Below are 16,193 nucleotides of genomic sequence, written 5' to 3'. Positions count from 1 at the left end.
TGTGAAGAATTCTTTTGGATTACCTTTGACGTTCTGTGCAATTTGTCTTTCAAATTTTTGTTTAGTATTCCTGATTTTTCTCTGGGGGGAGAGAGAGAGAGAGAGAGAGAGAATACAGCTTAACAGAGCTGTCAGTTTCTTGAATAATGACTGATACAGCGAGTCATGACTTAAATCAGGAAAAAAAGTAAAAAAAAATAGAAAATTTAAATCATACATTTTGGAGAGAATTTAAATGGAATAAAATAAAAAAACTACAAAGAAACACCACTTGTGACTGTCAGTCACCACTGGTGTGACTGTCAGTCACCAGTGGGGTGAATGTCAGTCACCACTGGTGTGACTGTCAGTCCCTCCGTCCTTCTTCTCATCTTCCCTCCCTCCTCTTCTTCCCTCTCTCTCCTCTTGTTCTTTAATAACAATAATAATAATATCCTTATATCTACAAGTACATGTACAAGGTATACAGTCCTAGCTGACAACAATGACATACTACTATATAGAAAGCCGCTTGTAATCCTGGGCATTTTGGGCAAATTAAGTCAGTTTTGTCCCAGGATGCGACCCACACCAGTCAACTAACGCCCATGTATCCATTTTACTGATGGGTGAACATGGACGCAGGTGTAAGGAAACACGCCTAATGTTTCTACCCTTACCGGGAATCGAACGCGGACACCTCACCGTATGAAGCGAAAGCTTTAGCCGGTTATTGTCCGGGTTCGATTCCCGGCTAGGGTAGAAACATTGGGTGTGTTTCCTTATACCGGTTGTCTATGTTCTCTCCCTCCCTCCCTCCTCTTCTTCCCTCCCTCCTGTTCTTCTCTTCCTCCTCCTCTTTTCCCTTCCTCCTCTTCTTCCCTCCCTCCTCTTCTTCCCTCCCTCCTCTTCTTCCCTCCCTCCTCTTCTTCCCTCCCTCCTCTTCTTCCCTCCCTCCTCTTCTCCCCTCCCTCTTCCTCTCACGGCTGCCATCTCAGCATATAATATACAAAAGCAACACCTCAAAGAGGGAGGAAGAAAATGTCTGGTAAAAGCGAGAGATGAGGCGAGAGATAAGACCAAGATAATTACGAAGAGACTTTTACACAAGACAAGAGAGATAGTTGAGATACCACACACACATAATGGAGCTAAGTGGCAACCCTTGCTACTAGGATGATGATGTTGGTGCAGTGTTGGAGTGTGTTGCAAGAGTGTTGGTGCAGTGTTGGAGTGTGTTGCAAGAGTGTTGGTGCAGTGCTGGAGTGTGTTGCAAGAGTGTTGGTGCAGTGTTGGAGTGTTGCAAGAGTGTTGGTGCAGTGCTGGAGTGTGTTGCAAGAGTGTTGGTGCAGTGTTGGGAGAGTTGCAGGAGTGTTTGTGTAATGCTGGGGGATGTTGGAAGAGTCTTTGTGTAGTGCTGGGGAGTACTGCAAGAGTTTTGGAGTCGATGTGATCAGTCCATCAGTTCTGATTGAAATACTTGACTGACGGACTGATCACTTCGACTGCAGGCTGAGGGACTGATTACCTCAAACTCCTTCTGATCTTTAACCATTCTTCTCTGTATAGCACTGAGGACGCCACTGGTTGGTGAAACGTTCCCACAGTATAGATACCCAAGTGTTTCACAGGTGTCTAATTCATCATCCTGTCGGTTCCCTGAAGCAGTTATCTACAAAAACACAGGAAACTGAAGGTGATTTCATGTAAAGATGAATCACCATCTTTGCCAAGATCAGCCAGACTATGTGGCCAGCGGACCGCTGACAGGAACAGCCTGGGTGACCAGGCAACCGACAAGGAAGACTGGCCTCGGACATGGCTACAAGGGTAGAAGAACAACAGAGATCGGTCACGGAAACGTCCCAAGGAAGCAACATATGAGCAGTCTCCGGCAGGCTGGCAGTCTGGGCTCCACGGAGATATATATTTCCTCCACACGCATGTAAGCCCAATATTCAAGAAAGAGAAGCACTGAATAAACTAATTTTCTAGCCAAGCACTCCAAGTGAGGTAATGAAGAAAATAATGAAGAGAGTAATGGAACACTTCGAAAATGTGGGATTCGTATCAGAACATGATCAAAGTGGCACTGGAAAATATTGTTACATCATGTTAGACAACGAGAAAGAGAGATTAAGGGAAGAATCAGCAAGAATTGACTTAGTCTTCATCCTAAGTCCATTTAGTATATGAGAAACTGAAGAATTAAACAGTTTTGCAATATTTGCGAATCTTTATTATGGGAACATGTCACCCAAAAAGTGGCTCCTCAGTTCGGTACAGAGATGATGCCTAACCTACAGACACGACCTACTAACACTAGTGGAATTTTCCACTGGTGATCCCGCCTCCTGCTGCTTCACCTCACCTGTCTGCAGTATATAAGTCACTTCTCCGCGCTTATACTGTGCTTTACTCAAGATTGATGGACTGAACACATCGACTCAAGGCCGAGGAACTGATTACCTCAAACTCCTTCTCATCTTCCACTATTCATCTCTGTACCGACTGAGGAAGCGAAACGTTTCTACAATAAAGATACCCAAATGTTGCAAAAGTGTGTAAATATTCAACTTGTCGGATTTCTAAATCAAGACATCAGTGTGTAAGTGTTCAAAATAAAGCTAATAGGATTCTTGACTTCATATCGAAGAGTATAAATAATAAAAGACTTGAGGTTGTACTTCAAATTTAAGGAGAATTACCAGTAGACCTCTGTCTGCCTTCACGAGGAAGACGAACACATCCCTAAGGTCAGTACCCGATCAGCCAGGTTGTAGTTCGTATGTTGGACTACGTGTGGCCAGCAGTAACAGCCTGATCCACCGAGAGGCCTGGTCAAGGACTTGGTCGCGGGGGAGTTGACCCCCGAAACACCGTCCAGGTAGACTAGTAAGACATCATTTAAATTATGCTGCTCAGTTCTGGTCTCCATATTACAGAAAGGACTTTAATGGGCTGGAAAATGTACAGAAAAGCGATGACGTTAATTCCAGGTGTCAGAAATTCTTCCTAGGAAAGCAGACTGAGTGCACTGAGTTTACACTTACTGGAAAGACTAGAATTAGCAGAGACATGATTAAAGTATACAAAAGGAAAAACGGAATGAATAAAAGGGATATAAATAACGAGCTGAAAACATCCAACCATGACAGGACCAGCAGCAATGGATTCAAGGCTGGACAAATTAAGATTTAAAAAGGATATAGGGAAGTATCGGTATATATTGGAAGAAACTCGTAGATGAGTGGAACTAACTCCGAAGCAGCGCAGCAACGTACAAGACACTCGTATGACTTCAGAGTGTGAAAACAGACTCTTCCATAGGCGAGAAACGAGCGCACGGGAGCATAGCTGGAAGATAAATACACAAACGACTCAACCTGGATTGTCAAAAGTTAAGCCTCTCTGACGACAACCACAAACAGGCACTGAGTGGACACACTCTTTGCTAAATCAAATTAATAATCTTGCTCAAATTACTTTGAGAAGACTCATCTCCCGCATCCCCTCCTCCCCCCCCCAACAATTTTCCAATAACATTCTCCTTCTTCAACCAGTCCCACAACCCACCTTAATCTCCTCTCCCTCCCTTCCTCACCCATACCAAATGTCACACCATTCCCCTCACTTCTGCGGCTTCCACTACCTCCACTCTACCCGATGACACCTCTCTCTTTCGCTCTCTCGCTCAATCATACACACACACACACACACACACACACACACACACACACACACACACACACACAGAGGTATGATAAAGCTCACGGTACAGGGAAAGTGACATAATAGCGACCAGTGAAGAGGCGGGGCCAGGAGTTTGGACTCGACCCCTGCAACCTCAACTAGGTGAGCAACTAGGTGAGTACACACACACACACACACACACACACACACACACACACACACACACACACAAGACGAGGTACGATGAAACTCATGGAGCAGGGAGAGGGAGGACCCAGTAGCGGACAGTGAAGAGGCGGGGCCAGGAGCTGAGTCTCGACCCCTGCAACCACAATTACGCGAGTACAATTAGGTGAGTACACACACGCGCGCGCGCGCATTCGACCCCTGCAGCTACAAATAAGTGGATACAGCTCTAAGTAGCAGTGACTTGCCCTAGTTTGTGTCTACTTTCAAAGTGGCCAGCCCAGAAATGAGGAACAGGCATCGAAGGTAGTGTGTGGAACACACCAGGTGAAGGTATTGAGTGTGTGGAACACACCAGGTGAAGGTAGCGAGTGTGTGGAATACACCAGGTGAAGGTAGCGAGTATGTGGAACCCACCAGGTGAAGGTAGCGAGTGTGTGTGGAACACACCAGGTGAAGGTAGTGAGTGTGTGGAATACACCAGGTGAAGGTAGTGAGTGTGTGGAATACACCAGGTGAAGGTAGTGAGTGTGTGGAACACACCAGGTGAAGGTAGTAAGTGTGTGGAACACACCAGGTGAAGGTAGCGAGTGTGTGGAACACACCAGGTGAAGGTATTGAGTGTGTGGAACACACCAGGTGAAGGTAGCGAGTGTGTGGAATACACCAGGTGAAGGTAGCGAGTATGTGGAACACACCAGGTGAAGGTAGCGAGTGTGTGGAACACACCAGGTGAAGGTAGTGAGTGTGTGGAACACACCAGGTGAAGGTAGTAAGTGTGTGGAACACACCAGGTGAAGGAAGTGAGTGTGTGGAAAACACCAGGTGAAGGTGTGAGTGTGTGGAACACACCAGGTGAAGGTAGTGAGTGTGTGGAACACACCAGGTGAAGGTAGTGAGTGTGTGGAACACACCAGGTGAAGGTAGTGAGTGTGTGGAACACACCAGGTGAAGGTAGTGAGTGTGTGGAACACACCAGGTGAAGGTAGTAAGTGTGTGAAACACACCAGGTGAAGGTAGTGAGTGTGTGGAACACACCAGGTGAAGGTAGTGAGTGTGTGGAACACACCAGGTGAAGGTAGCGAGTGTGTGGAACACACCAGGTGAAGGTATTGAGTGTGTGGAACACACCAGGTGAAGGTAGCGAGTGTGTGGAATACACCAGGTGAAGGTAGCGGCCTGGTCACAGACCGGGCCGCGGGGGCGTTGACCCCCGAAACTCTCTCCAGGTAAACACCAGGTGAAGGTAGCGAGTGTGTGTGGAACACACCAGGTGAAGGTAGCGAGTGTGTGGAATACACCAGGTGAAGGTAGTGAGTATGTGGAACACACCAGGTGAAGGTAGCGAGTGTGTGTGGAACACACCAGGTGAAGGTAGCGAGTGTGTGTGGAACACACCAGGTGAAGGTAGCGAGTGTGTGTGGAACACACCAGGTGAAGGTAGCGAGTGTGTGGAATACACCAGGTGAAGGTAGCGAGTATGTGGAACACACCAGGTGAAGGTAGCGAGTGTGTGTGGAACACACCAGGTGAAGGTAGCGAGTGTGTGTGGAACACACCAGGTGAAGGTAGCGAGTGTGTGGAATACACCAGGTGAAGGTAGTGAGTGTGTGGAATACACCAGGTGAAGGTAGCGAGTGTGTGTGGAACACACCAGGTGAAGGTAGTGAGTGTGTGGAATACACCAGGTGAAGGTAGCGAGTGTGTGGAACACACCAGGTGAAGGTAGTGAGTGTGTGGAACACACCAGGTGAAGGTAGCGAGTGTGTGGAACACACCAGGTGAAGGTACTGAGTGTGTGGAACACACCAGGTGAAGGTAGCGAGTGTGTGGAACACACCAGGTGAAGGTAGCGAGTGTGTGTGGAACACACCAGGTGAAGGTAGTGAGTGTGTGGAACACACCAGGTGAAGGTAGTGAGTGTGTGGAACACACCAGGTGAAGGTAGTGAGTGTGTGGAACACACCAGGTGAAGGTAGTGAGTGTGTGGAACACACCAGGTGAAGGTAGTGAGTGTGTGGAACACACCAGGTGAAGGTAGTGTGTGGAACACACCAGGTGAAGGTAGCGAGTGTGTGGAACACACCAGGTGAAGGTAGCGAGTGTGTGGAACACACCAGGTGAGTAAAGCTTTAGATTAGATTTTGACATTGAAGTGGCTAGTTTACTGTGCACACCGTATCCATCCTGTGTACAGTAGCACAAGAGCACATGAATACACAAAAGGCCTAGGAACTACGACCCAAAAGAGTTAACAGGAGTATATCTGGATTTATATCTACAGTTCACTTATCTGTTTCAAGCAAATTTAGGACATTTACTTAAGATATCGGGTATCTTATTTTCATTAATGTCTTAACATGTCACATATGTAGGTTATTATACTATCTCTATATTCCTCAACAAGTGGAAATAATACAGTGAAAGGAAAACCTCGGGACGGGACCAAGAGATTGAGCTCAATTTATTTACATTCAAATGGAAGCGCTAAACCCTTATGTAATGAATGCATACAGATGGGCCTACAAATATCATTAAATCTCAGTCCTGTTGCATAAGACAAAAGTGTGTTAACAGCTTTATGCAGCGAAAAAAATACTTGTGAACGAATGAAATTACAAGCGCTTTTAATGGCTGCCAAAAATATTGTTAACAATTTAAATTTTTAATTGACACTTATTAATTCGACAGTGCAATATGGCAGCACTGTACACACACACACACACACACACACACACACACACACACACACACACACACACATTATATATATATATATATATATATATATATATATATATATATATATATATATATATATATATATAATGTATGTATATATGTACGTATGTGTGCGTGTGTGTGTACTCACCTATTTGTGGTTGCAGGGACCGAGATATAGCTCCTGGCCCCGCCTCTTCACTGGTAGCCACTGGGCCCTCTCTCTCCCTGCTCCATGAGTTTTATCATACCTCGTCTTAAAACTGTGTATGGATCCTGCCTCGACTACGTTACTTTCCAGACTATTCCACTTCCTGACAACTCTATGACTGAAGAAATACTTCCTAACATTCCTTTGACTCATCTGAGTCTTCAACTTCCAATTGTGACTCCTTGTTTCTGAGTCCCATCTCTGGAACATGTTGTCTTTGTCCACCTTGTCAATTCCTCGTAGTATTTTATATGTCGTTATCATGTCTCCCCAACCCTCCTCTACTCCAGTGTCGTCAGGCAGATTTCCCATAACCTTTCTTCGTAGGATATTTCCCTTAGCCCCGGGACTAGTTTTACCTTTGATATACCTTTGAAGAGTTTCGAGAGTTTGTCTACTCTCTGAGCCTGGCCATGGGCCAGGCTCGTCTGGTGCTTGCCTGGTCAACCAGGCTGTTGCTGCTGGAGGCCCGCTGCCCCACATATCCATCACAGCCTGGTTGATCTGGCACCTGGTGAAGATACTTGTCCAGTTTCCTCTTGAAGGCTTCTACACTTGTTCCAGCAGTGCTTCTGATATCTTCTGGTAAGATGTTGAAAAGTCTGGGACCCCGGATGTTGATACAGTGTTCCCTTATTGTCCCCACCCCACCCCTGCTCCTCACTGGTTTTACTGTTGCAAACTTTTGCACTTTCTCTGATTTCTTGACGTGCTTGACCAGGTGTGGCTTCCAAACTGGTGTTGTATACTCCAGTATGGGCCTGACGTACGCGATTTTTTTAGTAGCAGGAAGCGGAACAAAACGGCAAAGAATGTTAAGAATGTATCACCACTGAGAAGCTGCGATACTGAACTGGAATCAAAAACAGTGGCGGCTCATCAGAGACAGATACAGTACTGTGATAAGTCCAACCAAGCTCTCCCACTCAGCAATAAGTAGAGTGGCATGTTTTGTGTTCGCACACGTTCAAGGTCTCAAACTGAGTAAAAACAACAGTATCATGCTTAATCAGTGGTCTTCTCACGGCACTCGAATTATTACGACATGACCACTTAAGATCTAAATCAGTTCCTCGGGAGGATGAGCTCTTTGGCGCTCAAATTATGTTCCAGACACAAATCTCTATAGCAAAGAAGGAAAATATGCAAACTCGAGAGAGAGACGGTGTTTATGCAACGACGACGATGGATAACAGGTCTCAAAGAAAGCAGACTATATGAGTGTCTCCTGCCAAGGCAGGGGCCCCAAATCAGAAAACACATTCACCATCATTCATTCAATTGTCGCCTTTCTAGAAATGTGAAAGCACAACAGTCAGACTTCTCTATGACTGCAACCTCTTCCCTTCTTCAGACTGCAGGTACTGTTACATACACATTCTAAATAACCTGCTACAGTGCAGTAACATCTTAGTCAAAATTCCTAAGAATATGCTAATAAAAATGGCAGCTCACAACAAACAGGAATAACACAATGCACATAAGAAAGAGTCACCCACATACAACAATGTGTATCCTGACTTGAATTACCCTCCGCTGCCGTCAACCAGGCAATTCCTTCAATTTCTACAACAGCCTCTGCCGCGTCTGCTGCCTCTCCAGCAGCAGCTACCACCAACTCTATAACACACCACTGACCAACAACTCAGGCAGGAGTCCACATGAGTTATTACAACTACCAAAAATAAAGCAGCACCCATATACACCAAACTAATATTGGTAAGACTGGAGAACAGGTGTGAGTGCACCCACAGTATGGAGATAAAGACATGAACACTTCAAGATATTTAGTGAGGAAATGTTTCCTACGAAGGACTAAATAAACTTCTCATGGTGAAAAGCTTCCTAAATAAATGTCTTAAACTGAGTACATGGGTCTTTATCTAATAGTAATTGTAACGTCAACGAAGCTTGCAAAAACATCCATTGTGGATGAGAGATATTCTCTATGTCCTGTAGCTCACTCAGTATGTGTAACTCACTCAGTATGTGTAGTTGGCTCAATATGTGTAGTTCACTAAATATGTGTAGCTCACTCAGTATGTGTAGCCCACTAGATATGTGTAGCTCACTCAATATTTGTACATAACTCAATATGCGTTCCTCACTCAATATAAGTACCTCACTCAATATGGGTTCCTCACTGAATACCTGTACCCTGTACCCCTGTGGCCCGGTGGCCTGGTGGGTGGCCCGGTGGCCTGGTGGCTAAAGCTCCCGCTTCACACACGGAGGGCCCGGGTTCGATTCCCGGCGGGTGGATGCATTCGACACGTTTCCTTACACCTGTTGTCCTGTTCACCTAGCAGCAAATAGGTACCTGGGTGTTAGTCGACTGGTGTGGGTCGCATCCTGGGGGACAAGATTAAGGACCCCAATGGAAATAAGTTAGACAGTCCTCGATGACGCACTGACTTTCTTGGGTTATCCTGGGTGGCTAACCCTCCGGGGTTAAAAATCCGAACGAAATCTTATCTTATCTTATCTTATCTTTGCAGTGTTGTGTTAGTGGGCTACTGGCCCATAACTGTGTAAAACAGGGAGTTTTCAAGGCTACAGCTGAGGTTGCTGACTGCTGCTATCCACTGCAGTGTGAAAATTCTTGAGCTGTTTGGCCTTTGCCATCTCATTTATAGTTTGTTCTGTTCGTATTATTTTAGACGTTTGAAAGAAGAGAGTATCTTGTGAAATGAGTGATGTTGGCGTTCACTCACCCTATTTTCTATTATGCTTTGGAATCCACATCACCCCCATGAGCTCTCGGAGACGACGATTCATGAAGACTGACTTGCTGTCTTTCCGTGAAGGTTGCTCGCTGTTCTTTGACAGTTCTGCCGGCTATTATCTAGACGATTACTCGGATATATCGCTCTTGGGCTGCCCATCCAGCTTACAGTATGTGTGACATACGTATATATTTTGGGCTATAACACCGAGTCTGAAGGTGAGACAAACTGCATGTGTATCGTGTGTTGTAGATTTACTCAAGTTCTGATTTCGTGTGAATAATCATATTGGATATATTGTTGATGATTAAGCCACAAGTGCAACAGTTAGGTATCTTTATTTGAAATTTTTCGCCTACAAAGTAGGCTTAACAGTCCTCCAGGCTGAGGGACTGACCATCTCAAATACTATTTCTCCCAGGGGTAAATCATGTTGAACTTTATGGTGTCAGTTCCTAGTGTGGTCACCATGGTTGCAGAGTTATAATCCAGTCTCGAGTATTCAATGACTCTCTTGAATCCGTGTTTATATATTTATTTACATACCTTAATAATTCATCACAGAAGAAGAGGCAACACTTGTGGAAATTTCTTGACAAATATTTAACTTACTCAAAGTAATTATTATATATTTACATATTTATCGCTGCACTTTGGGTTACGAACGACGTAGAACCCAGGTTGATCATACATCCTGGAACTAGAGCCCGGGAAGATAATATACCCTGGAACTAGAGCCCAGGTTGATCATACACCATGAAACTAGAGCCCAGGTTGATCATACATCCTGGAACTAGAGCCCATGTTGATCATACACCCTTGAACTAGAGCCCAGGTTGATCATACATCCTGGAACTAGAGCCCAGGAAGATAATATACCCTGGAACTAGAGCCCAGGTTGATCATACACCATGAAACTAGAGCCCAGGTTGATCATACATCCTGGAACTAGAGCCCAGGAAGATAATATACCCTGGAACTAGAGCCCAGGTTGATCATACATCCTGGAATTAGAGCCCAGGAAGATAATATACCCTGGAACTAGAGCCCAGGTTGATCATACACCATGAAACTAGAGCCCAGGTTGATCATACACCCTGGAACTAGACCCCAAGTTGATCATACGCCCTGGAATTAGAGCCCAGGTTGATCATACATCCTGGAACTAGAGCCCAGGAAGATAATATACCCTGGAACTAGAGCCCAGGTTGATCATACACCATGAAACTAGAGCCCAGGTTGATCATACATCCTGGAACTAGAGCCCAGGTTGATCATACACCCTTGAGCTAGAGCCCAGGTTGATCATACACCCTGGAACTAGAACCCAGATAGATTATACACCCTGAAACTAGACCCCAAGTTGATCATACACCCTGGAGCTAGAGCCTAGGTTGATCATACACCCTGGAACTAGAGCCGAGGTTGATCATATACCCTGTAACTAGATTCCAGGTTGATCACACACCCTTAAACTAGTGCCTAGGTTGATCACACACCCTGGAACAAGAGCTCAGGTTGATCATACACTCTGGAACTAGAGCCCAAGTTGATCATACACCCTGGAACTAGAGCCTAGGTTGATCATACACCCTGGAACTAGAGCCCTGGTTGTACACCTCGTCACACAACCCGGAAACAGGCACCAGCTAAATTGGAGTCATGAACCACCGCTGCCGCAACCAATTGACTCTGATTAACTCAGACTTAGGTCAGATCATTGAGACCAGGATCAGACATGATAGATAGATGAGAGATAAATACATAGATAGATAGAGAGAGAGAGAGAGAGAGAGAGAGAGAGAGAGAGAGAGAGAGAGAGAGAGAGAGAGAGAGAGAGAGAGAGAGAGAGAAACCTCCTCATCCTCGACATAATGGAAGTTCGTGAATTGAAATCGGCATTCGTGAAAACTCAATTTGGGAAGTATTAGAGATATTCCAGAGAAAATATTTAGAGGAATTTTCAGGCGAAGCTGTGTTGATCTTGGCAAACATACACACACACACACACACACACACACACACACACACACACACACACACACACACACACACACACACACACACACACACACAGTAACAAGGGGACACAGTTGGAAGTTGAAGACACAGATGAATCACAGGGATGTTAGGAAGTATTTCTTCAGCCACAGAGTAGTCAGTAAGTGGAATAGTTTGGGAAGCGATATAGTGGAGGCAGGATCCAAACATAGCTTTAAGCAGAAGTATGATAAAGATCACGGTTCAGGGAGAGTGACCTAGTAGCGATCAGTGAAGAGGCAGGGCCAGGAGCTCGGACTCGACTCCTGCAACCTCAACTAGATGAGTACAACTAGGTGAGTACACACACACACGCACACACACACACACACCACAATCGATCAAGGAATACTTGTCAGGAAGACAACAGCGAGTCATGGTACGTGGCGAGGTGTCAGAATGGACGTCTATAACGAGTGGGATGCCACAGGGATCAGTCCTAGGACAGGTACTGTTTCTTGTATTTGTAAACGACATGACGGAAGGAATAAACTCCGAAGTGTCCCTGTTTGCAGATGATGTGAAGTTGATGAGAAGAATTCAATTGAACGAGGACACGCAGAACTACAGAGGGATCTGGACAGGCTGCAGGCCAGGTCCCGCAACTGGCTCCTGGAGATCAACCCTACCAAGTGCAAAGTCATGAAGATTGGGGAAGGAAAAAGACGGCCACAGACGGAGTACAGTCTAGGGGGCCAGAGACTACAAACCTCACTCAAGGAAAAGGATCTCGGGGTGAGTATAGCACCAGGCACATCTCATGAGGCGCACATCAACCAAATAACTGCGGCAGCATACGGGCGATTGGCAAACCTGAGAGCAGCATTTCGACATCTTAATAGGGAGTAATTCAGGACTTTGTACACTGCGTACATTAGGTTTATACTGGAGTATGCAGTGCCAGTTTGGAACCCTCATCTAGCCAAGCATGTAAGGAAACTAGAGAAAGTGCAAAGGTTTGCAACAAGACTAGTCCCGGACCTAAGGGATATGTCCTACGGGAGAGGTTAAAGGAGATCAATCTGAGGACTCTGGAAGACAGGAGAGATAAGGGGGATATGATAACGACATATAAAATACTGAGAGGAATAGACAAGGTGGACAAAGACAGGATGTTCCAGAGATGGGACACAGCAACAAGGGGTCACAGTTGGAAGTTGAAGACACAGATAAATCACAGGGATGTTAGCAAGTATTTCTTCAGCCACAGAGTAGTCAGGAAATGGAATAGTTTGGGAAGCGATGCAGTGGAGGCAGGATCCATACATAACTTTTAGGAGAGGAATGATAAAGCTCAACACTAAAAAAACCTTTTGACAAAAAGGTAAAAATTTCGGTCCGGGGGCCTTATCCCCTTCAACCCATCCCACTCCCCAGGTTAAAGTGATCGGGTTGGGTTAAACTTTTTCTAAAATATTTAAGTGTTTTTTTAATATTTTTAAACCCAATCATTTTTTTAAATTTATAGTTTATAAATATTATATATATATATATATATATATATATATATATATATATATATAAAATATATATATATATATGGGTTTGAAATAGGTAGTAGGGTTTGGGGGGGCAGCAACCCCCGGGAAGTACTACCGCCCTGCCAGATGACTGTAAAAAAAAACCTTAACTTTTTTGCATGATATTGGTTGCTGGTTTTTTTTTCTGTCTCATAAACCATAAATTTGGGGGATATCTTTCACTTTTACATTTTGGGTCCCCTTCACAAAACACGCACATGCATTTATATATATATACATACATCTGATTTTTTCCCCTTTTTTTAAAAAACTCTTTTTTTTTTATTTCTTCCTATTGTCCATGGGAAGGGGAAAAAGAATTTTTCCCCCAAATAAATGCGTGTCATGAGGGGGTTTTAAAATCCCCAAGGGCAATGGGTTTAACCCCTTTCCCCTTGAAACATTTCTAAAAAGAAGAAAAAAAATTTTTAAAACAGGGATGCTTAAATGTGCGTGGATGTGGCGGATGACAAAAAAACAGATGATTGCTGATGTTTAAAATAAAAAGTTGGATGTTTCCCGGCTCTAAAAACAAAGCTGAAGGGGTAGGAGTTTCAGTGGGGGAAAAAAATGGGGTTTAAAACTGGAGTATCTAGAAGTTGGGGGCAAGGAAGGGGGAGAATGGTTAAAAAGATCAGTTATGGAAGGAAAAGAATAGAATTTTAAAAAAAATTTTGTGGATTAAAGTGAGGGGGTTTGGGTGGGGAAGTGGGTCATAATAAGCTGTATGCACCTGGGGGGAAGGAATGCAAAAAGAGAGAGATTTTGGGGGTGTTAGGAGAGTTATTAAATGGAGTGTTAGAGGTATTGGGAAGATGGAGGGAATATTTTGAGGAATTGTTAAATGTTGATGAAGATAGGGAAGCTGTGATTTCGTGTATAGGGCAAGGAGGAATAACATCTTGTAGGAGTGAGGAAGAGCCAGTTGTGAGTGTGGGGGAAGTTCGTGAGGCAGTAGGTAAAATGAAAGGGGGTAAGGCAGCCGGGATTGATGGGATAAAGATAGAAATGTTAAAAGCAGGTGGGGATATAGTTTTGGAGTGGTTGGTGCAATTATTTAATAAATGTATGGAAGAGGGTAAGGTACCTAGGGATTGGCAGAGCGCATGCATAGTTCCTTTGTATAAAGGCAAAGGGGATAAAAGAGAGTGCAAAAATTATAGGGGGATAAGTCTGTTGAGTGTACCTGGTAAAGTGTATGGTAGAGTTATAATTGAAAGAATTAAGAGTAAGACAGAGAATAGGATAGCAGATGAACAAGGAGGCTTTAGGAAAGGTAGGGGGTGTGTGGACCAGGTGTTTACAGTGAAACATATAAGTGAACAGTATTTAGATAAGGCTAAAGAGGTCTTTGGTGGCATTTATGGATTTGGAAAAGGCGTATGACAGGGTGGATAGGGGGGCAATGTGGCAGATGTTGCAAGTGTATGGTGTAGGAGGTAGGTTACTGAAAGCAGTGAAGAGTTTTTACGAGGATAGTGAGGCTCAAGTTAGAGTATGTAGGAAAGAGGGAAATTTTTTCCCAGTAAAAGTAGGCCTTAGACAAGGATGTGTGATGTCACCATGGTTGTTTAATATATTTATAGATGGGGTTGTAAGAGAAGTAAATGCGAGGGTCTTGGCAAGAGGCGTGGAGTTAAAAGATAAAGAATCACACACAAAGTGGGAGTTGTCACAGCTGCTCTTTGCTGATGACACTGTGCTCTTGGGAGATTCTGAAGAGAAGTTGCAGAGATTGGTGGATGAATTTGGTAGGGTGTGCAAAAGAAGAAAATTAAAGGTGAATACAGGAAAGAGTAAGGTTATGAGGATAACAAAAAGATTAGGTGATGAAAGATTGAATATCAGATTGGAGGGAGAGAGTATGGAGGAGGTGAACGTATTCAGATATTTGGGAGTGGACGTGTCAGCGGATGGGTCTATGAAAGATGAGGTGAATCATAGAATTGATGAGGGAAAAAGAGTGAGTGGTGCACTTAGGAGTCTGTGGAGACAAAGAACTTTGCCCTTGGAGGCAAAGAGGGGAATGTATGAGAGTATAGTTTTACCAACGCTCTTATATGGGTGTGAAGCGTGGGTGATGAATGTTGCAGCGAAGAGAAGGCTGGAGGCAGTGGAGATGTCATGTCTGAGGGCAATGTGTGGTGTGAATATAATGCAGAGAATTCGTAGTTTGGAAGTTAGGAGGAGGTGCGGGATTACCAAAACTGTTGTCCAGAGGGCTGAGGAAGGGTTGTTGAGGTGGTTCGGACATGTAGAGAGAATGGAGCGAAACAGAATGACTTCAAGAGTGTATCAGTCTGTAGTGGAAGGAAGGCGGGGTAGGGGTCGGCCTAGGAAAGGTTGGAGGGAGGGGGTAAAGGAGGTTTTGTGTGCGAGGGGCTTGGACTTCCAGCAGGCATGCATGAGCGTGTTTGATAGGAGTGAATGGAGACAAATGGTTTTTAATACTTGACGTGCTGTTGGAGTGTGAGCAAAGTAACATTTATGAAGGGATTCAGGGAAACCGGCAGGCCGGACTTGAGTCCTGGAGATGGGAAGTACAGTGCCTGCACTCTGAAGGAGGGGTGTTAATGTTGCAGTTTAAAAACTGTAGTGTAAAGCACCCTTCTGGCAAGACAGTGATGGAGTGAATGATGGTGAAAGTTTTTCTTTTTCGGGCTACCCTGCCTTGGTGGGAATCGGCCAGTGTGATAATAAAATAATAATAAATATATATATATATATATATATATATATATATATATATATATATATATATATATATATATATATATATATATATATATATATATATATATATATATATATATATATATATCACATATATATATGTCGTGCCGAATATGTAAAACTGGTCAATTAGTAAGAACTCATTTAAAATTAAGTCATTTCTAAAATTTTCTCTTATACGTTTAAAGATATACTTTTTTCATTAATGTTAATATAAATATTTATAATTTTGCACTAAAAGAATCTAAGAAAACTTACCTAACCTTATTATAACAAGAACAATTTATTTTAGCCTAACCCAACTAAATATATTTTAGATTTGTTTAAAATAATTTAATATTAAACAAACACAGTGAAATATATTTTTTTCGTTAGGTTAAGAAT

This window comes from Cherax quadricarinatus, chromosome 3 (genome assembly GCF_038502225.1).
Source record: "Cherax quadricarinatus isolate ZL_2023a chromosome 3, ASM3850222v1, whole genome shotgun sequence".
NCBI lineage: Eukaryota > Metazoa > Arthropoda > Malacostraca > Decapoda > Parastacidae > Cherax > Cherax quadricarinatus.
The sequence above is the reverse complement of the archived record's forward strand: the minus strand, read 5'-3'. Positions refer to the sequence as shown.